This window comes from Cydia fagiglandana, chromosome 3, assembly GCF_963556715.1.
Source record: "Cydia fagiglandana chromosome 3, ilCydFagi1.1, whole genome shotgun sequence".
Classification (NCBI taxonomy): domain Eukaryota; kingdom Metazoa; phylum Arthropoda; class Insecta; order Lepidoptera; family Tortricidae; genus Cydia; species Cydia fagiglandana.
In genome coordinates, this window is record NC_085934.1 from 226,241 (window position 1) to 249,787 (window position 23,547).

Below are 23,547 nucleotides of genomic sequence, written 5' to 3' on the forward strand. Positions count from 1 at the left end.
CATCGTTAATCTATAATACATCGAAATATCCAATTATTTTTAAGTGAAAGCACTTGCGGTTTAATTATTTATGACAATTCGTCAAAGTCAATGTAGCCTTCTACTTAGCTAATAAAAATCCCGTCAAATTTATTCCATAATAAATCGCTGAGACGGATTGCAAAGGCTTTTATTATAAAATGTAGAATAGGCCAGACTCATTAAGAATTTATTTTAATATGACACTAATACTTAATCAATGGAAACTTAGTTGAACTTTGTGACGTTGATTGATAAAGGAGTGTAGTGTGTGCTACACCTTACCCACACATATACAGTGTTAGAGTATATAAGGCTACACATGTATCATTTGAGAGCGCATTATACTAATATCATAGCAAGCAGTTGTTTGTATTTACGTCCCACCTCACATGGCGACCCTGCCAGTGCGGCCGTGCGCTGCACTGGCGGCGCGCCGCGCCAGTCAGTGAAGGCCGAGATCTTTAATTGTTTTTTTTAAATGAACACATAAAAGTGAGAAAGTGCTAGAACAGTTATAAATAGACTATGTGAACAACATTGCAAAAACATTTAGTGGAGTGACTCGAAGAAGTGAACTTTTAAAATGCCTAGATAATATTATTATCTTGGTAACGATTTAAATGAATGGAACGTGTTTCACGAGTTTATTACGTACGTACAAGAAGACTGGACTTTAAATTAAAAACGGACAGTGATTACTTAAAAAACGATTTGGGATAGTATGCAGCCGGGAGTTGTCGGTGTCCCTGGACTAGGACGGCGAGCCCGGGGCAGGAGGTACGATACGAGAACGGCGACAACAGCGCGAACAGAGAGGTGCTTGACGTGAAATAATTGGCTAGGTTACGATTATAAGAAAATTTTAATAAATGATTGTTGGTACGTAGGTAAATAATATTTTTAGAACTTTTATTTCTTTGTAGGTAAACTTTTGAACTAAATATTTGTTTTCGTTGTGAAACTTGATAAATTAACCAGTGTACTTTATTGAGTGTTAATTTTAATTTAAAAAATTATAGCTATTGGCAATAATATATATAATAAGCAATTAATATGAAGGATATCGTTGTATCCACTTAAATTTATACTTATAGTACTTTATATGGTTAAAAGGACGGTTAGTTGAAAATAAATATTTACTTTAATATTTGTCACTTTTATAGTTTTTTTTTGTGATCTAATTTTATATACATTTTAACACAGGTTGCTCCAGCAATATGTACATGTTGTTTTTTTTTTTAATTATATAATTGTGTTACATATAACGTGCTAAAAATATTAAAAAAGAAATCATTCCTTGTAAATCAGTATACGAGTATTAGAGTGTAGTACCTACAATACAAATATAGCGCGGCGTTGCGAAAGAGTTCCCATAAACGGTTTGGTATGCAGAGAGTATGTTATTACATCTCAAATTTCAGTAACAGGTGTCTTAAAATGAAGCATTGTGCACAGTTTTAGATTATTTAAGTTTTATCAATTTTATCATAATGATACTTATTAATTGCTAGTAGAAACCGCACCGACTTTTAACCATTACATAGATTTGGTATTTTAGTATACAAATGTTTTTGTTCGTAATTAAGATTTTTAAAAATTTTGTGTACCGGACTTAATTTGTTATTATTTATAATAACGTGGATCTGACATATTATTCAAGGAGTGACTAGATTAGTTAATACAAGAATTATACACCAATTACATAGCTACTTATGAAGAATGAGTTAATAGTTAAATAGCGAAAGCGTAGAGTTTGTGTAGACCAGTTTTTATAGACATGGGCATGATACTGTAAAGATTAACGATGGTTTTCAAGGATCGCAAGTTTTGATAATGTATAGGTATAAGTAATTGAATGTTTATGGAAGTTTCAGAAAGGTGTTGAATGCGAAATAATGGATAGCTTGGTCTTGGATTGTTTAATTGAAAAGAAAATAGTTTGTTGTTGGGAAAGTACGTTAGTAAAGTGGTTGGGAGAACTGAAACGGATAAGTTTTTCAAAGGACGATTAGCCTGATCAACTAAGAGTTGCTGAAATTCTTATTTGTTTTCATTGCTGTGAGTTAAGTGATTGCATTTGAATGTTGTTATTTTTTTGTTTGTTGTTGAGAGGAAAGAAATGAAAGTAAATACCTAATTGACAAATAAAAATGCCTATCGCATCTTCGGTGGCCCGAGAGGCGGCCTTGAGCGATACGGTATAGCAAGGGTACGCCAGGATACAAGGCAGGCACGGAATCCTTGGAGGTCTGACCATGATTCGATTGAGTATCAATCGTGGAGACTCCTTGGACACATGGAAGGTTATGATGTAAGGATATGTGTTAAAAGAACTGCCTGAATGTGAATATAAATATATTATGTATGTGTGCGCGCGTAAAAATAAAATATCCTTGTATCCTGAGCAAATAAATAAATGAATATTAAGGTCGGCCGACCACGTGTATAAAAGCGTTGTGTACCCTTGCCAAAGTGATGCATATAAAATGCCCACTTCAAGTGTTTATAAAAAATATATACTGTAAAGTAGTAAAGTGACGTCTTAAATAAATATATAGAAAAAGGATAGACTTGCAAGTCATACGTATACACGGATATATGTATCATATAATAAACTCGAGAATTTACTATTTTTTACATTATGACGAAGAACAACTAAGGATGTACATAAGGTACCTTCGATCGAAACATTAATGTAGACGGACTCATTTAACAACTAGGTATACAATAATTGTATAGCTAAATATACATGAATTGGAATTTTGGATATGTACCTACTGGATATATAGGTATAATATTCTGTAAACTTTAAAATTTGTGTTAAATTGTCTAAATATTTAGTATTTACCTACCTATTAAGTAACTTTAACTTTTGTGTGTTTTTCTTTTAATGTTAAAACTAAACTCGTGTCTATTGGCTTATTTTTAAATGTATTTTAGGTAGTAAGTTTCTTTAGAAATAATTATAATTTTTAAATGATGCATAATTATGTACGTAATGTATCCCGTACATGCAGAAGTTTATTTTATAACTCGAGGTCAATATCTAAATTCCAAGGTCAATATCTTAACATTTTTTAATATTTTAAATTCAAAAATGTACCAATATGTATTTCAAAGAAATATGTTGAAATTATTAATAGCTAAGTAATGCATTTTTTAAACCTAACGAATTTAATGTGATTTTCTTAATGAGTTTATATAGTATTTTATTTTTACAATGTGTATTACTTTATTATCTTTTGTTTGCATTCTTTTCTAATATAAAATCATAAAAAAAAATAGATTATCATTTTCCTGTTTTAGGTACAGTACCATCTATTTCTAAATGAAATGATGAATCTATTTTTTTTCTCCAGGAGGGAAGGTGTAGTGTGTGCTACACCTTACCCACACATATACAGTGTTAGAGTATATAAGGCTACACATGTATCATTTGAGAGCGCATTATACTAATATCATAGCAAGCAGTTGTTTGTATTTACGTCCCACCTCACAGGAGGTACATAGGGACCCGGTCTAGCTTACTTTAATACTTCATCCTTAACAACCGTATTACAATTTAAGTTATTTTATAAGTTACTATTAGGTACCCTTCTTAGTAAATTATATTAGTTAATATCAGTGTAAGGCCTCAAAATGTAATAAGGCTGCCTATCCACTGAGGCGGGGCGGGGCAGAAGCTGAGATGTGAGGAATCAACCAACGCTGTTGTACAAGTTGCTGCGAATCGACTTTTATAGTCTCCTTGTCTTTGGTACATAGTTCAAACTCTAGAAGAACCATGTTTTAAAACAATTATTTATTGTTTTTAAATATAACAACATTTAATAAATTAATACATTTGTAACTAAATCTAGATACAATCGATACATATTGTCTTATACATAAGATAGGTAGCACGAATTTAGCCAATCTTTATGTCTATTCATGACAATGATATACAGTATAAATAATTATATCTAAATACACAGATTTAGATTGTTATTTTTTTCTATTTCAAAAAGTTAAGATAATTGACAAACAATTAAGTTCACAATTTTGACGTAAACAGCAACAAATAATACAACTTGAATACAGCACACATTTGTTAGTTGTACCATAGGAATATGTAATTGTCTCCATATACATATTTGGCAAGTCAATATTTGACTCCCTCTGTACAAACAGCAACACACCTAACTATACATCGGTGGACCTTATTACAAAAGGCATAAGGTCCACCGATGTACAGTTAACAGTGTGGGCGATTACAACCCAATTGTCGATAATAGGTCACAACCAGAAATCACTAACCGTAAGTTAGGCTTCAATATCCTCTTTCAGAAACTAAAGGACTTTTATATTTCAGCACCTGTAAGACAGTTTCATAGCGCGCCAGGTCCGACTGTCTTGTTGGATTCTTTCTCTATTCTTGTGAACTCCATGCGCAGGCCGTGCGCGGCCGCGGTGAAGGTGGACCGAGGATCAAGCTCCAGCTGCTCGGAGCTCTGCTGCACCTCGAATTGAGACAGGATCATGGATAGCACGACCTTGGCGTGGAGCTGACCGGTTTTCAAACCTGCGAGCACAAACATACTCGTATTGAATAACAAAGCTGTACTTTATTTAACAAGTCTGATGATAGGTTTCAGCAAGATTCCCCCGAATATTGGGTGACGAATCTAGATAAAATATTTGGTGCAAGATCAAGCATAAACGATTTCTTCATAGGGATTTCAAATGTAGCTTGTTGTAAATGTAGCGTGTACTATTTGTCTCATGTAGTTGACACCCTCTGAAATTGCAAGCGTCCATTACTGCGGTAAGTGCTTACTAAAAGGTTTAAATAAAGTATTTTCTAGACGTTCACGTGATGCAAATGCGTGTTGTTTTAAAAACTGCGGAGGCGGTAAAACCGGTGTTAATAAGTAATTTAGTTGATGGTACTTACCGACACACATTCTGGGTCCTGTTCCGAAGGGTATGTAGGCATCAGAGACGCGCCTGCCGACGTCGAAGCGGCTCGGGTCATATGCGCCCGGGTTGTCGAAGTGCTCGGGGTCTCCCTGCAGTCCGTACAGCGAGATGTATATCGCTGTTCCTTTCTCTATCACTATGTCGGTATCGGGAATCTGGGGAAATATAAATTGTCTATGCATTTTTGTTTTAGTGTCAGGATAATTGCTTCCTATATGAACCTTCCTGTCTGAGCGTTTAAACAAGCATGGATTGGGCCTATCAGAAAAATCTGTATTTATTGCGATATAATGAGTTATGCTTAGCAGTATTTCTTCAATATTACTAGCTGTTTTCTACCACCATATAGTTAAAATATAACGAGGAGCTCATGCTATGTATATATATATATAATTATCCATTACACCAATCGATAATTATGTACATATATGTATAAGGTAAGGTAAGGTAGGTAAGTAGGTAGGTAAGGCTTTATTAGTTGCAGATGTTTTAACAGATGATACTTTACTTTAAAACAATTAACTTAAAATAGAAATTAAGAATATTTAATTTTTTTTTTGTTTTAATTCTTCGAACAAAAAATTAAATTTCATAATGGTTTGGCGGGAAAACTACTAAAGGTTATGAGGATGAAGTGGCCAGACAGTTAGGTGTTAGGTAAAAGAGGTACTAGAATCTGTTCAATGAGTTCACATTTAATAATCACATTAACAGGGTGTTTTTACGTAAATCTGTTTTTCAGTTTTCTCCAAAAAAACATCGTAAAAGCTATAATGTTTCATACTTGAATGTACTCCAGGAACCGAGTACTATCAGCTGTGTAAATATCTGCAACTAATAAAGTAGCACCTTATATATAATGTTATACATAAAGCTCTACAATCCACTGATAGGTAAGTTATTCAGTAAATTTTATCATACCAAAACTGGATATTGGAATTTTTTATTAATTTAAGCCTTAAGCTTAAATTCTCCTTTATCTTAACGGTCAAATTCTGATTATAAACAATTAACACAATGTCATAATATAAATGTCAGACATATCATAATGTCAATTGTAGGCTAAACATGCCAAATGATGTGCACGCTTATGTCATAACGCTGACAATTGACACCTGACACTGACAATTTGAAGTACATTTCCGACATCTCCGTAAACTTGTTGGAGCAGCAATTTACGGCGAATTGTTACTGTCTGGTGACAATTATCATATTGGTGAAACGGGGGCTTGGATATACATTTAGAAAAATTAGATTTTGGCTAGTAGCATGTAGCATGGCTCTCTAAAGTATTTCTACCTCTGCCTCCTCCTCACCGTATAGTCCTCTTTGGCCGCCCGGTCGACCGTGGACACCGGAGGATGCAGCCGGACGCCTTCAGCCACGCACTGCTCTAGATACTTCATCGCTTTGAATCTGTGAAAAAAGACAAATTTAAATTATCTTACTGAATATTTTAAAGTAAAAATGTGTCGCAATGGATGAGAGAGATAGAGAGAGAAAGATTACCATTTCGTTCGCTACGGCGCATTCGATTGGCATCTTGGCTAGACCCTTAGAAATGATTAGGAGTTTGAGACATATATAGAGAAGGTATATAATTATCAGCAGGTACATATGTACCTAACACCACCAAGTATTTGGGTATAGTTATACTTTTACTAATTCCCGAACCCAACATCCCTCATGCTTACTTTATGGGTGATCAGGTGAGAATCTTACTAAGAGAGTAAAGCACACTCGCACAGTGGGTTGCAAAAAATTATGCTGTACTGTGGGTGACTAAGCATACCAGTTAGTAGTAGCGGCGTATCAAAAATGTTCACTAGGTAAGCCAATGTTTATTTGCTTGCTATTTCCTTGGGATATCTGATCATCAGAGAATAATGTTCTAAGATGTCTTTAACCCGTGGAGCGCCCCAGAATTACCGTAGTATGGAACTCCTATAGGAGTTACCAGCACACGTGTGACAGTAGGGCGCTCCACGGGTTAAATGGGCAAGCCGGTGGGAATCGAGTTCTGTAGACACTCCGCCACTGCTAGTCGAGCCAGCTCCGTCAGGGTGAAGGCGGCCGTCGTCGCGCTTGACTCGAACCCGCTGAAGAAAGTGCCGGACTGGTACAGCAAGTTTTCTCCGGAAAATTCTGAAGTAAAAAAAATATGTACTGAAAAAAGTGAAGTCTAACTATATTCTTTGCATTCGTCAGCCATTGAGTTAGAAACAACGTCTTTATCCTTTTAAAGATAACTGTTTTGTAAAAAGGAAGTTGTATAAAAGCATACTTTTCAGCCATTTTGATTACGTCATTCTTAAGTTTTTCAACGCAAGTATTTTGAAGATAATAAATAATAATTATCTTGTAATCCTCCATTGACAGTGACAATATTTGCATCTTATCTTAGTAATCAAATAACAATGGATAATAATAATTGGATCTTTGCTATCAATGCATGTATCAATCTTAGTAGATGATCGGTTTTCGAATTATACTGTTATAACTAATTTTCAGCTATAATTATGGTTGAAAAAACACTAGAGGTTTTATTTTAACATTTATTTGCCTACAATATTTGTCTACTTTACATATGTACCCAATACCCGGTACTTCAATAATAGATTCTTAAAAATCAATAATCCGACGGTCGCGCGACGTGTGGTAACCGCGGGGCTACAGCTGCGGTTTGTGGTAAACGGCATAAGCTGGCTCAAACTGAAATGGGCTTATTGCGAAGGCCAGCGTTCAATCCAACTATCACTCGGAAAACAAACTTTATTCAAAGCTTCATAAAGTGTCTATTTCTGTGCTTAACCTAATAGGAAATAGGTATCACAGGTAAAACGTCACTTTTAGAACCAAAACAATCTAAGGTCGCCAAAATTTCTATAAAATTTTGTATTAAGCAGAAACGTCTTCAAGCGATGATTTGGATTTCTTACAACATTTGTCAAAAGGTTTATTGGGATGGCACTATGCAATTCTATTCATTTTGGTTCCAAAAAGTTTTATCCAAATAATATACTGGTTCATGAGCTCTGATATCTTTAAATATTCTTGGTCATAAGACTGATGCCAGATGTAGAACTTATTTGAAAATTGATGATTTGCAAAGAACATAATAGGGATTACCTCAGGCCGTTCTACCACGAGACAACCCAAAACGATACAAAATTCTCAATTACGATGTGATCAAAATTTTAAATGACAATGCGATGGATCAAGTCACAGTTAACGAATATATGTTTGTTCCTGTGGATAAGTGGTTACTTCCTTAGAGACCAATTTGATTAAACTATCATTAAGAACCTCACCGTATAAAGGATTCTGCGGCCCGTTCTTCAGCTGCAGAATGGTATCGATATAGTCTCCTCTCTTCTCCCCCGTCCTCTCTCGCTCCTCCACCGCCTGCCAGAACACCTTCCGCACGAAGGCTGGAGTCGAACAAAAGGGGGGCGCCCACCAGGTCCACCAGCTCGGGCACGAAGAACACCGACACCAGCGCTATCATGCGCTTGAAGCCGTGGAAGAACTCCGACACTGAAAGATACGAAAATAAACTTTAGTAAAAGCAAGATTTTTTTAGTCTAAGAAATAAAATGCTTCGAATTTTACATATGATGATGCTACACGCTTGAGGAGAATAAATTAAAAGTTGCATAGCTATTAAATTTTGCATGAATGTGTGGGATATCTGGGATATTCTTCTACTTGCTATTTCATGACATCTGAATGTTTGATAAATGATAATCAAGTATTCAACTTAGGCTTCAACTTCAGCATACAAAATTGTAGTAGATAATACTAAAAAACGCACTCACCAGCCTGAGTGAACTCCGCGTTGGGTTGTTGAAGGAGTCCACCGGGGTCCCGAGCGCCACGCGCGCGATCAGGTCCGTCGCGTACTTGTAGCTCAGCTCCTGCGCGTCCAGCCTCGGCGCCGTCAGCCTCTGCTTCTCGATGTACTCCACCATGGGCGCTCCCGTCTTCAACATACAAGGGAGCATCTGCTTCAGCTTCGACTTCGTCAAAGTCGGAGAAATCTTCTGCCTCAAATAACGCCACGCGGGATTTCGAATCCCAAATAAATTCTTCACTCCGATACTGTCCTTTTGGGTTCTCCCAGCGAAATTTCTGTCGGAGAACTTTTCGAAGTCTTTGATCAGTATTTGCTTGATGATGCCTTGGTCACGGAGCAGGAGGCAAGGCTTGTGGAAGATGTAGAATCCGACGAAAGGTGCGTCTCTCCGGGCCCGGCGGTACAGCGTGCCATCCCGAGGTGCCATCCCGGGGCCGAGCGGAACAGAATTCCTTCTTTAAAGTCCCCGAACAGCCAACGAGTCGATGGCAACTGTTCTACGCCGCGGCTTGTCCAGTAGGACAGTTTTCTGCGGCAGTAGAAGTAAACGCCTGCTGCGATGGTGGCAACAGTCGCTGCCAAAACGGTGTACAACGAGTCCATGGTGTGAAAGTGAATAGTGACGAGAACGCAATCAACGCCATATTAATAGCTGACGGGAAAACGTTATCTAGTGATGTCATACTCTTCATCATGATGAACCTTTTGAATTACTACATTAATCCATGTAAAATGGCACTATTACATATTAATGCATTTATATTCCTCTTTCCGGACGATAACATTATCTGACATTGGATAAGTAGTCGTCTGATTAATAGGAGGTTTAAATTGCATACAGGAAACCTTTAATTGGGCGATAAGCTTAACATTATCTGATTAGATGGCTTTTGAAAACCCGATTTCTCACTTATACTTAATAAGGAAAATTACTAGGTATTTTGCATTTGCTTCATAAAGCCTTTGAAAATAGTGTTCAATTTCGTCCTAACCGGGATGACTAGCTACCGGCTAAATAACGCATCGCTTTATGTAGTGTAAGAGTCAAATTCGGAAATAATAAAAGTAAAGCAAATGAATATGATTGATTGATTGCATAGTTTAGCTAAGATTGCCTTTTTTTGAGGATGCGTCATCAAAGTAACATCGATTTCTGTGTCGTAGCTTATTTTAACGCTTTTTGATCCTAATGTAGAACGTACTAGGACTATTTTGTTAGGGCCTTCTTTTGCTTAGCCAGAACTGAGAAGTGAGTAATTATGTAGGTAAATATATTTTGTGATACTTAGTCAAAATGGTTTTAAGCTTTTAGTTCTAGTCGAGTAAAAACTACCAGGTCAAAAGCTTTTCTAATATTAGTTAACGCTACCTACTTATTCCTTTTTCCTGGCGATATCGTAAAATAAATGACTTTTATCATAATGTTCTTGCTAGATCTTTATAAGTATTTTATACCATCTAGGAATCTAGGTAGGGTTAAGTATGTACTTCTTAAATCGGTATGATGAACGCCATAATATAGTACATAACCTCAGTGAGATAAGAATTTTATTCGGCTTCCTGTTGATTTCTCCAAAAGAAAAGTTTGATCAGGATTTACTTAAAATATTTAAAAATACAAAGAAAATTGTTTAATATATACGTACACATCGAGAACCCATAAAAACGTAATCTCTTGGTCCTTGAAGTCAGCGGAACTTTGCCGAGGTTGCCGCGGCCGACCTTATGGCAAATTGTATTCAAATTCACTTAACTTGATGTGCTCAATCAAGAATTTCACTCAGTTGCAAAACTTTCTGAAGGTTGCTTGAATTCTTTTCTGCCTTTTTATAAAATAAAAAATGCTTATTAAAACAGAGGGCGTTCCGCGAACCACGTTCGACGTGTTGCCTCTCTGTCCCACTTGTAAATTAGTGCGTGTGACAGGGAGGCAACGTGGTTCGCGGTAGATTAGATTAGATTCATTTATTTCTTATTGTAAATATACAAATATAATAAATTTTACATGTCAAAATAAAATGCATTTCACAAAAAGATAATATGCCTTCAGATTATATTATCTAGTTCTTTTATAAAGGTATACAGGATGTTATATTATTGTGAACACAATGGACAGTGTGGCAAAATCTGAAACTATTGAGATCAACCTCAGATTGAAGATACAGGACAACAACTGTCTTAGAACTAATGAGTAGGAACTGAAATAGATGTCATATCATAATATACGAAAGCGACCAAGGCCTCCAATGGCGGCAGCCGGATTCGAGTAAGCTTCTTTAGCTTACCGGGTAGTGCCCTGGACGTCTAGGCTATCCGGACACGGCCATACCCGTTCCAATGTCTCGAATACAGTATGCAATCTTTAAAGGACTACGCGTCTTTGACTAACTCAACTGCTGGTCAAGGGCGAGGGTACCTGCTTCCACATCTTATACGAATTCGTTACGGGATTACGATATGGCGATAGAGATAGTGCTGCCATCTATACAACTTCTGCCCCCTCCCACGCCACCCATACAAATAAATTGGCAAGCGTTACCGCCGAAAATCCTGCAATATTGAAGATCAACGAACATGAAAACTTGATACCAAACAGCGTACGACTTTGTTCTGATCGCTATTGGTTTCAATAGCGCCTGGCCGTATACTTATGGAGTATATCATATAACAAGATATGGTTATTTATCTAAGCTAGTTTAAAAATTCCTTACCATTTGCTGTTAAGAAATTAATAAATGAATCAAAACAGAAAACGCTGAAAATTTGTTAATAAAACTTTCCCGCGTCGGAAGCGCGATTGGCCAATTAAAGCAAAATCGTTCAGCAAAATTACTGAACTTCTCTCATTGAGTTAGAGAACTAATTACGCTTTATTTGCTAAACACGTTTATGATGATTAAATGGAAATTTTCCTTATCTAATTAGCTGATAAACTTTATTTGGGAACAAATTAAATAGCCCGTGAATTTATTGTCATATATACGTACGGATATGACGGTCTTTTTTATCTATGTGACAGCGTGATAAAACAGTGTCCGTCACTTTCCCACGGTGTTAAAAAGTGACAGTTACTTTATCACGTGGATGAAGATGGATAAAGCCATCCATAATAAGCCGGCTGCAGGCGGTACGTATCATGGTCGCGATTTTATCACCTGTCATGTTATGCGTCGCTTTTGCACTTACATACTTGTTACAACGTGACAGGCATGGTGACAAATGATAAAGAGCCGGCCATCTTAGCCCTTCTGATAAAAATATGAACCTAAAGTGAGAAAATTGGCGAATGCATCAAATATATACAAGATTCCCTTTATTATCCCGACCAATTGAAATAATATATGATCCTCATCTCATTTCGCGCATTCAAGTTTATTTACCGATTTGGTGTCCTATTTAATTAAACTGACAGTGCACTTTAGCACCTAGAATCCGAGAATAAGGTACTCAAGTAAATCTAGATCTCGAAAGGTATGAAATGAATACGCTTTCAGTAAAATACAGACTACCTGCGTAGGTAGACACCGCATTATGAACCATTCACAAAGAGCATGAGGTCACCACACATATATAGGTAATTGCAATGTTAGGTACTTGTTATTCGAGCAGCACAATTGAGTGGTAGTCAACCATTCTATCAAGCTTAATTTTTATGAATATAATGAATTAATTTACATTAAGTTCTTGTAATTGTAAGCGCAACTGAAATATGCGGTCACGCTGTATGTACAAGAGCACTATGTAGGGACCCCGATTGTCCTATGTGCTCCGTCTAGTAGTTGAGGTAGTCTGTGCAGTAAAATGAGCTGGAAAGCTAATTTGGTGCGCTTCATTTCCAATTTGCACTGTCTCTTGTAACGCCCGGAGCGTTTTGCGCTGCGGAGCTCAGTCTCACTCGCTTCAGTTTATTTAATTTTTGTTATATCAAATCACAAAACAGGAAAGGTTTAGGTACACCCTTACAATTCGAGCTACATTCTCATATCTAAATGATGTCAATTAATTTTTAGAGCACCGTACAAAACTTTGTTCACGGTGCTCTTATGGGATCACTTCGGTCTTGCAAATCGGTTAAATGCGTTTTTCTCAAAGACCGTTTGATGTAGGTACCTGAAATTTGGAATAGTTATGGCAAGTACCATCACTAACACTGTGAATAAATCGAAACTGGTTATTTCTGATTTTAGGGGGAAATTTAGGGGTTAAGAGGGGTAGGCTGAATTTTATTTTCAATTGTAAGAATCGTGTGAGGTACCATTAGAAAGCTTGCAAAAAATTGAGTCGATGGACTGATTTTGACTTCATTTTAGAATGCAATAGTTTCGATAAAAAATGCATTTAAAGTTGCAAGTTTTCATACAAAAATTTTCACCTCTGTCCTGGCGATTTTCGGGAAAACTATAGCTAACAGGCAGCTGACCAGTCAATAACCAACTAAAACGAGTATGGAGACGGCGGGAAAATTATCAGGTTAACTCTAACTTTATTAGTTTTTAAACTGCAGCCTGATCTTTGGTTGCTTAGGGCTAGCTAACTGATGCTTACACTGGTCATTCATATTAAGAAGTAATTTAGTAAGAAAGATCCTTACTTAAAACTTTGACATTGAAATTTATGACTTATGTCTTTGATACAAAGTTTAATTCTACTTACTTACTTTTGTGAGATATTTCATTTTTTTTTCTGAATAGCCTACTATAAGTATGAGAGGGTAAAAGATCTGCAAAATGCAACCTTATTGTAAAGCAAATAAGTTTAAATTTCGAACGGGCTTTCCAACCAATGGACTATCGCAGTGTGCTCAGTAAGAATCATATTTATTATTGGAGTTTATCAGTTCAAATTTAAATTAAGAATTCCGTTCTTCACTGTCGTTGTGTTTTTTTTTCACATTAGAGCACATAGAGTTAGTAAAGCGATAGAATAGAGATAATAAAGTCATTCAATATTTATTAACAGCTATGGCGTCATCTACCTATAGATTTTACTGAGAGTATCTGATTCGTCGAAACAGTACCTATTCCTTTTCATTAAGTACCATTAGATTTATGTATTTATTGTATAAAGTATGTATATTTTTGAACCGATCGGTGAGAGCAGCAACTAGATACTGTTCTGTTACGAAAAAAAAATTAAAATTCACATTTCACAGTTTTTGGAAAATATAAAGTAAGCCGATCTTGATCAAACTTGTTTGAGTGACAAAAATGTCAGTTAAGATTTGGTACTCATGAATTCCAGTTCTACTAAAATATTTTTGCTTTTAAAAACTGATGTACAATAAGTCCAAAATTGTCCGGTAAGTTAGGTTTATATTCAAATTATACGCAATTCTTTGTAGCAACTCCGCCAAGTGGACGGAAACAGGTACTGGACGGCAACCTGACGCAGTTACCCTACTTGTACTAAAACTTAGACATTTATTATTAGGTACTTATTTCTGTGACTTATATATGAAACATGATTAATACTTTACGTTAATTATATTTTGAGTCAGAAACAAGCCTAACGTCAAAAACCGAGAAATGCCGATTCACAGACTTAATTGTAATATTATTCCTGCGATCATATATAACCAGGATACCGCCTTTAGGAACATTACCGTTCAAATTCTCGGGCCAAATTAGCACACATACACAATTACGCCTACATTCAAATAAGACGACGCGTTTACAGAGCCTGTAATCAAAGCTGGTATACAAAATAAGAGTCATCTTTATTACACTAATGGTACATAGCTAAGTGTAGATGAAATGCATATAATGTCAATAACTACCAATCAGCGACATTAATCCGCTAATAACCTTCTTGCTGTACGTACTGGCCGCTGAGAGTTCGCGGTTCATATTTGATTAGAATATGACTTGGACAGGGATAGGTTTATGCCATACAGTGAAGAACCAGTCAAATAATTCACGTATAATAATTTAATGCAGATTAAAAGATAACTAGTTAAAATGTTGTCATGACATGACAGACTAACCTCAACATAAGTAAATATATCATTGTTCTATAAATGTATTCCGCTATAATAAGTATTTTGTATAAGTCACGTTCAGGTATAGTCTGTCCGTTTTTCTAAGATCAAGTATGCCATAGTAAATGTATGGCGAACTTGATCTTAGAAATCGGACTGGCTATACAGTCTGCAAAATTGACATGGGTACACGAATCGGGCCAAAAATATTTGAACAGGCGGAGTCACAATAAATCCCTACTTTCAGTTTCAATATTTTATATGTATATAGCCGGTAAATTTATTTGACGTTCATAAGCGCATTGTAATATGCCTACTTGAATAAACTATTTTTTATCTTTTTATCTTTTAGCAAGTTTGTCAGTAGAAAAAGGTGCAAAATTAAAATTTTGTATGGGACCACACCCGTTCGCTCGCTTACATTTTCTAAATTTGCCGCTCTTTTCTACTGACGGAAATGGCTTGAGAGAGAACCTACTAAAACTATATGTGACAGTAGAGGGTGGATTCAAATGATCAAAATTTTCAGATAATGTGTGTATTTGTTAAATTAATTCAGTGAAAGCGTGATAGAAAAAATGTATCTACATATAGGAGACCGGGTATGATTATCTCACGGGTTATATCTCATGAATAGAACATATTCTACATATCTTGCCAGGCATCCACTCAATTTCATGTCTCTCTAATTAGACAGCTTTTTTCCATAGTTATCTGCGAATAGCATCTTGTGGGAATATGAATGGAAAGTAATGTAAAATGACAATACCAAATTTTATTATTAATTTGAAATAACTAGGTAGTTTTTTTTATAGCTACCTCTCATGAAATAAAAAAAGGAAAATACAAATCTGTAAGAAGGAATTTATTACTACATTTATAATTATATAGAAAATACCTAGAAACCAAACACAAGTTAATAAAATAGTCTACTTCATTTGGCATAACACCATCCCTATTATCCTCGCAATTTAAAAAGTCGTATGTTGTTATGAAAGTCGTATGCAGTTGTTACGTTTTAGTTTAGCACGGTAGTATTGAAAACAAATCGTCATGTTTATTCCAAATTTTACTGTAGTTATCTGTTTACTATAAGTGAAAAGTGATTCCACTGTCCTTGGTATGAACTAAAATAACTTCTGCACCACTTCACGACACATGAAGACATTTTTAATTACAAATAAAAAGTTGTTTTTATAAATCAATTTAGCCATCCGTCACTGACTGTCATCTCGGTCGAACTGAGGTTGCCAATCGAATAGTTTGTTAGTACCGCCTACCTTGAGGGAGTTTACGTTGGGTCATAATTGAGCGGACAGAATACTTCCATACTAATATATGCGTTCACTGTATTATTCCTTTTTGAGTCGTGCCTGCCCAGTCTACAAGTTTAAAATGCAACAATTGCGACTATATCAAAGATTATGAGGTTGTATGTATACCCAGTATTTTTGAAGGATTTAGTTTTTCATGCTCGAAGTTGCCTGTCAACTCTGACGTATATTAAATTGTCAACTATTTTGGTGTTTGAAAGAATCAATAATTGGCAAAGTGCCGTGGCAGAAAAAGCCATTCTCACAAAAAAGAATCAATAGTAATGAAAATGTTCAGACAAGTGGAAGAATATCATACTTCAATATGTTATGGATGCTAGTAAGATGTAAAAACAACAGTTTAGCGGAATGTCAGTTTACGAAATGGTTTGTACAAATTACAGAGAAATTCATAATAATTTGTTTCTACTAGAAATGTGCCTTCACCAAACGTTTTAGATAAACGGTATTAGGCCTATATTATATAAACGTTCTTGATTTCGGTTGGCCGAAATGGGACTTACGATTTTTCCTCTTTTCACCTCCAAGATGAGGTTGATTGTTAGTGTTAGAAAGCTGTAATTTGGTATGGATATACAATCAACCCGACAAGGTGGTAAATTAAATCTTTAATCTCTAAAAAATATATCTAAGGTAGAAGCTTTGTAACTTCTACATTACCTATACTAGCCCAGAGGACTTTAATAAAAGTCCAAACTCCAAGGTCCCAGAGCTCCCAGACATTACCTTCTTATTTCCTAGTCAGTAAAATGTACTTATGGGATAAATTAGTATTAGTATCCAAACTTAAAACCACCTAGGGATGTGTCGTACGGTGCTCTGAACACCGTAGTCTTGACTTCGTGCTTGGCCAATTATTTAATTATCATTTGCGCGTGCACTTCGCTCGCCCATTGGATGGCGCGAGCGGGACGCACGGCCGAATGATAAACAAATGACAATCACACTCGTTAGTAAATTCTTGTACTATTTCATTTTCCACGGAATTTCAGCCGTTTCCTCTCAAAATGTAGCGACAATTTCCCAATAATGTGAAAATGTAACGTTTCGACAACACCGCAGGTACGTTGGCAGGTTTCAATGGCACTTGCTTAAAATTGCATTGCCGTTGCTGCAATATTTCCCGAAATTACGTGAATATTCCAGAATGTTTACAATGCCAGAGTACCAACAGGTTCTTATAACCTGGATGTATTTATTTAAAGACTGAAATAAATGTCATTTTGAATACTAAAGAAAAAGCGACCAAGCCCTCCGGTGGGCATGGCCGCGAGGCTGAAAACGAACGCCTGAGTCTCTAAGCTAACGCGACTAACGCCCCGGAACTCGATTCAGATTTGACAACTTGTTACGGATTTGATGTTTTTTTGATATGACTTTGAAGATCGCTAACGCTTGTGCATACATGCGAAATGAAGAGAAAGTCGTAAGTAAGATCTACGCCAATTAACGAAAAGTTTTTAATGTTAAAATAAATATTATAGGACATTTTTTTTGCTAAGTATATCAAAACCATATCAAAACTTTCAAACTGTTAAATCTGAATCGGGCTGCGGACCACTAGACCCCTCATGGTATTTCATGAAAATGGGAATAATTGAACGCGGTAAAATGTATGTAAAATTGCTAGAAGCCATGACGCAGCAATAATAACCATTTGCCAAGATGTCCACGCCAATGATAATAATGCCGTCAACGCGGGTTATTGCAACCCAAGTCAACAATACCCTTTCAATCTAATGAGAAAATGAAAATAGCATTAATAAAATCAAAACAAAAAAAAACAGTTGTTATTTTTTTTTCAAGTTTTAATAATTGTTTAATATTTATTTTTATTACTCTATTGAAATACTGTAACATAAATATATATATATATATATATATATATATATAAATATAAATATTATGGGACATTCTTGCACAAATTGACTAACGGCTCGATTCCGAAAATGAATTAGATTTCTACTAGATTTCAACAAGTTACGATATGGATAATTTAAAGATATTCGTACGATAGATATGTCACATTTGACTATTCCGCGATTCTGGAGGTCCTCTTGAACGTGTGGCGGCTCCTCTAGCTGTCACTGCCAACGCCGTGCCACAATATTCTAACAGATGGCGTTAGGAAGCTAAGAACGCACAAACTACTAAGAAGACACTACGTCTAGAAGGCAATTAGTATGTAAGTCCTACATCGCGCTTACGGAGTTATAATGTCAGTTTCCATATATATAACTTCCGACCAACTCTCAGTGGACTTCGGTCCCCAGGCATAACACCCGCCTGGAGAGAGTACTCTCTATTGCCTCTCTACCTTCTTCAGCGGAATCTGTAAATTAATGTAAATAATTGTTGTAAATATACTTGTACATACTTGTACATATACTTAACTACATTGGTGACCTTCCGACATTGAACAGCCATGAAGACCTCAAGATCCTGATGACGCCGCCTCGCAGCAAGCCATTTCTCTCTCTCTCTCTCTCTCTCCGCTCACCTCTCTGGCTCTGAGCAACTGCGCTCGCCTGAGGGTTCTGAGCAACTACGCTCGTCACACTGGCTCTGAGCCGCTCTGCTCGCCTGTGACTCTGAGCATCTTCACTCGCCACACTTGGTTTCGCTGCACACTTCATACGTCGTCGCTGACCCCTCCGCTCAAAGGGGGGCTGATGTGGCGGCTCCTCTAGCTGTCACTGCCAACGCCGTGCCACAATATTCTAACAGATGGCGTTAGGAAGCTAAGAACGCACAAACTACTAAGAAGACACTACGTCTAGAAGGCAATTAGTATGTAAGACCTACATCGCGCTTACGGAGTTATAATGTCAGTTTCCATATATATAACTTCCGACCAACTCTCAGTGGACTTCGGTCCCCAGGCATAACACCCGCCTGGAGAGAGTACTCTCTATTGCCTCTCTACCTTCTTCAGCGGAATCTGTAAATTAATGTAAATAATTGTTGTAAATATACTTGTACATACTTGTACATATACTTAACTACAAACGATTTCGACAAGTTATGACTTAAATATCCAAGTCACATCTAGTCGATATCTAATGTAGATCTAGTTGATCTCTAAATCGTCTCTAGATCTTGTGATTATCTCGAAATCCGAATAGGCCTGTAAGTCCCACAGTATAGTAAGCTTAAGAAGGCTTGTGTTATGGGTACTCAGGTAACGGTATATTATATTATATAATAAATAAGTACTTAAATAAATAGAAAACACATATAACTCGGGATTACCAGGCCAGACCGGTCGTCAAAAACTTACATAAATATTTAGTACGGCTACCATCAGTTTGGCATTGACATAAACGCTATCGTGAAAGTAATTTACTTTCTATGCATCTCGCTCGTACTGACATATTAGTGCGAAAGAGATATATAGAAAGTAAATTACGTTCAACTGAGGGTAGCCGTATAGATTAATGTACCTAGTTCCAGAGTAAAGTCAATAAGATTCAGTACACTAGACGACGATAAAATATACATAAATATATTTGTTTGATATGTACCTACTTAATTAAGATGCATAACAAATCTCCAATTCACATCATCCAAGCGTGAACCTACTTTGTATATTTTCAAAAACATTGAGTGGTTCCCTTGTAGTGTGTCAAAAATCCATTAATTTTTCTTTTTTGACAACACAACATGAACATTAATGTGGCGGTAAAAAGGAAAACTCAAAATAAACTTCTCAGCTTTTCTCGACTCCAAGTTAATGTCTTGAAAGAAACATTGACACAATGATGGATGACGCAACAAGAGTTATTCCTTGACAAGAGTTTTTTGCGACAAATGCAGACGTTTCCTTTGGGAGTGAGTATTTCTGTAATAATAATGTTTATACAAGGCCACATGCGCCACTGCCGTAATATCACTACTAAAGGGTTTGATTTTTCAACCCGCAGTCAAAATGCGCGAAATGTTGCCGAGGTTAGGTTTTCTCTAGGGACTGTGCAGTACCGATACGGGCACGATTGTACGGGTTTTTAAACGGTCGGCAACGCGCATGTAAGCAATTAACATCGTCATCAACAGGCGGGGAGTGGTTGCAAGTTAGTTGCCGGCCTTTAAAAGTAGCTCATTAGCTCAGATAAAACGCAATTTTCAAAACATTCTCATTACCAAACTAAAATTACAACGCCTGCAGAAACATGTGCGGCAACAACTCTAACAAGCAAATTTACCTTTCTATTTTTCAAGCGCAAAATGTAAATAACACGAGCAAACTGTAAATTAATGAAGTCCTAATGTAGTAGGTAGTTAATTAGAAAATACTGGCGCTGCCAGCTCGCTGTCCGCGGCGCGGCGGCGGCGCGGCGGACACAACTCACACAACGACGCAGTTTTGCTGGACATTTACCTTACAAAGAGTGTTTAATTTCATATGTATGTACCTACACAGTTTTAAACTGAATACCTAAACAATACTTTACGTATAAAGTAAATGTCAGTTTGTTGTACTTAGCTTGCATAAACCCCACGTAGCCAAACAAGCACAGAAACGAAAACAAAAAAGTTTTCAGCCTACACTCAGTTTGGTGCAAAACACGTTTTTGCATAACATTAATATGCATCACTCCGGTGCGCCTAAAAGTATTTAAATCGGTCGAGTGAGGCTCCAAAAACATTAGGGTTCCGTCACTTTCAGATCGACAAAATTTTATTATTTAATAATAATTCGACTAAATTTCCAAAGTTAGGTTGTAACTGTAAATAACAAGCAAACATATTGCTTATTATAAATAAAAATACAGAATATTGTGTTTGTACACCTAGTGGTGTTTTTCTTGTAGTAATGGTAATTTACATGAGTTTGTTTTTACAATATTTTTTGTTATTATTAAGGATAATTATAGAATAGGATATAGAGATTATAGAGGTAATATGATATTGACATTTTTAAACTTCTTCGACAAATGGTATCTGCTATATAGTATGAAGATGTCGTCCCACGGAAGTTCATATGTGACTTCCCACGGGTAAAGGTACCTTATGGCGGTTGGCGCTTACGCTATCATTAACGCCACTCCAATATTATTGCGGCGCGGCGCGACGTAAGCGCCGGCCGCCATAAAGTACCTTTTTCTGTGGAACGTCACATATTTTCACCACCTCATGCGTTGGCGTCGCTCGTATTTCCCTCACCATCAACTTCACATAGCCAATAAGGGTGCCTAGTTGACTACAGAACCCTACAAAACATCAATACCTTACAGGATTAATAGCATTATAGAAAAATATTTCAAGTTGTTTTATAGCCATTAGGCACTAAGTAGTGAATGCTTTACAAATAGGTACTTTATTTATATTTCAATGCACGGAGATTTGAATGAAAATTTAAAAGCATTTCTTTATATTTATTTTATATTTTCAATAAATAATTAAGTTATCTACATTCTGAAGCTAAAATTCTGATTGTAAACATCAACATGATGTGAAAATGTTTGTGATTTTTCTTTGATATCTGATTGTATAAAAGGGTCAAAAAGGAAAAATCGGCGTCATGTCCACAGCATTATATAAAAGATTTTTCTAACACTCTCATCTTACAAAAGAAGCAGGTTATCACGCTTTTAAAAAAACTTGGCTTTTTTAAGCAGAAAAGATACATAATCTTAATTTAAGCTAAATATTTTTTTAAATTGACCTTGAATTGAAATCAATCAATCAGTCAAGGATTGTATTAACTATCACCTGCATGATAATTAATTATACAATTTATTAATTTTCAGTATATACTACTTATATTTTAAATATAAGAGATTAAATATTTTGAAGTAATTAACAAGTGAATATTTTGAAGTTCGTGAGGGGAATAAAGTTTGCGCACCGCCTGTCAGGGTGTCCGCGCTTCCCAAACTTCGTCGCAGACAATTAAAAAATGTTTCGTGTCGACTTCTACTTTGATTTCCCTTTTCCTTTTAGAATTAACAAGTTTCCAGTCTCATTTTTTTTAATTTATTTTAACATTAGTACCTACCTACATACACAATTACAATGATATAATTATGGTTTCGTCAAACTGCTTGACAGTTTGTTTAATGTATTCTATCTAGTTTGGCGTGTATTCTGTACCCCTAGTGTAATTTTCAATATTTTCATTCCATAGCGTGACGTGACTTAACTACACATTTGCGTTGTCATTTTGTATGGGGTTTTGTGTTTCCAAAACGTCCCACCTGGCGCGGTGTTCAAAATCCCATACAAAATTACACATAATGGAAACGCGAACGCTCCCTTTGCGACCCTCCATAGTTCAGAGACGCTGGGAGGAAGCAAGTTAGCAATCCAATACATTCGTATATGAATTTTAGTAGGATTGTATAATATGTATACCATTTTGTTTATTTGGGCCGTCGTCTTTGGGCAACATGAATGTCTCATTAATCAACATGTCAAACTTACATTAACCTCGTGCCGCCCAAGAAAAAAAACGCAAGATCAGCTAAACGCCCAGTGTGCAATATATGAGCCATAATATTTAGAAGTCGTAACTGCCCACGCACTTCAAACATTTTTTTTTTTACACAAAACTCGAGCAGGATTTTTTTTATTTTTTTCTGGGTATATGTGAATAAAAATTAATACAGTAAACTGAATTCCACCTTCGTATCTTTTGTTCATTTAAATGCACATTGGGTTTTTGATTGATGTTATAAAGTAATAAAATATATTTTTTAAATCAACTTTAAGGCACGTAATCGCGATAACGTAGCCTCTGATTATTATTATTCTGCTTAAATAGTTACACAAGCCACGTAAGTCAAAAATAATTAGATTTTTTTTTTGAGTTGGGCTACTTTTTTATGTATGTTAACGTTTATATTTGACACTGAAATGCTTTATAACAAGGTCTGAATAATAGTTAATAAACTTCCTTAACATACAACTTAATATCCTTCTTAATTATATAATGTTATTGTATGTTTGCTGTGTTTCAGTATCTTCACTTCCTTCGAAACTTTATTTTTCACTAAGATTGTAAATATTTGTTTCATCACCAGAAAGTTGGTATTCAGGATCACAAATTATATTGTGGGATTGCAAAAAGTCTTCCAGTTCGTATTCAACAAGTAAATCATCATGCAGACCTAAAATAAACTATCAAAAAAGAACCTTCAGTTGTAGGTTATATTATGCATTTTTATAACAGTAGCGCCCAGTGTGCAATATGATGAACATAATCTTACGATTCAGAAAAAAAAATGTTTATTTGTGCCTTTGTAAAAAAATAACAGTATTTTTCAATAAAACAAACATTTAGGATATTTTTTATGTCACTCTCTAAACGATAAAAGCCATGATTCATTTAATAAATCAAGATTATATACCCATGTGTCGCGCGTGTTTGAATAATTGCGGAAGTACAACACTTGTCTATG

General features: G+C 35.9%; 1 pseudogene; it reads right to left on the reverse strand.

Annotated features, from left to right (window-relative positions):
* Window positions 1-4,382: 4,382 nt before the first annotated feature.
* On the reverse strand, window positions 4,383-9,439 carry LOC134680421 (cytochrome P450 6k1-like; annotated as a pseudogene).
* Between the last annotated feature and the right edge of the window lie 14,108 nt (window positions 9,440-23,547).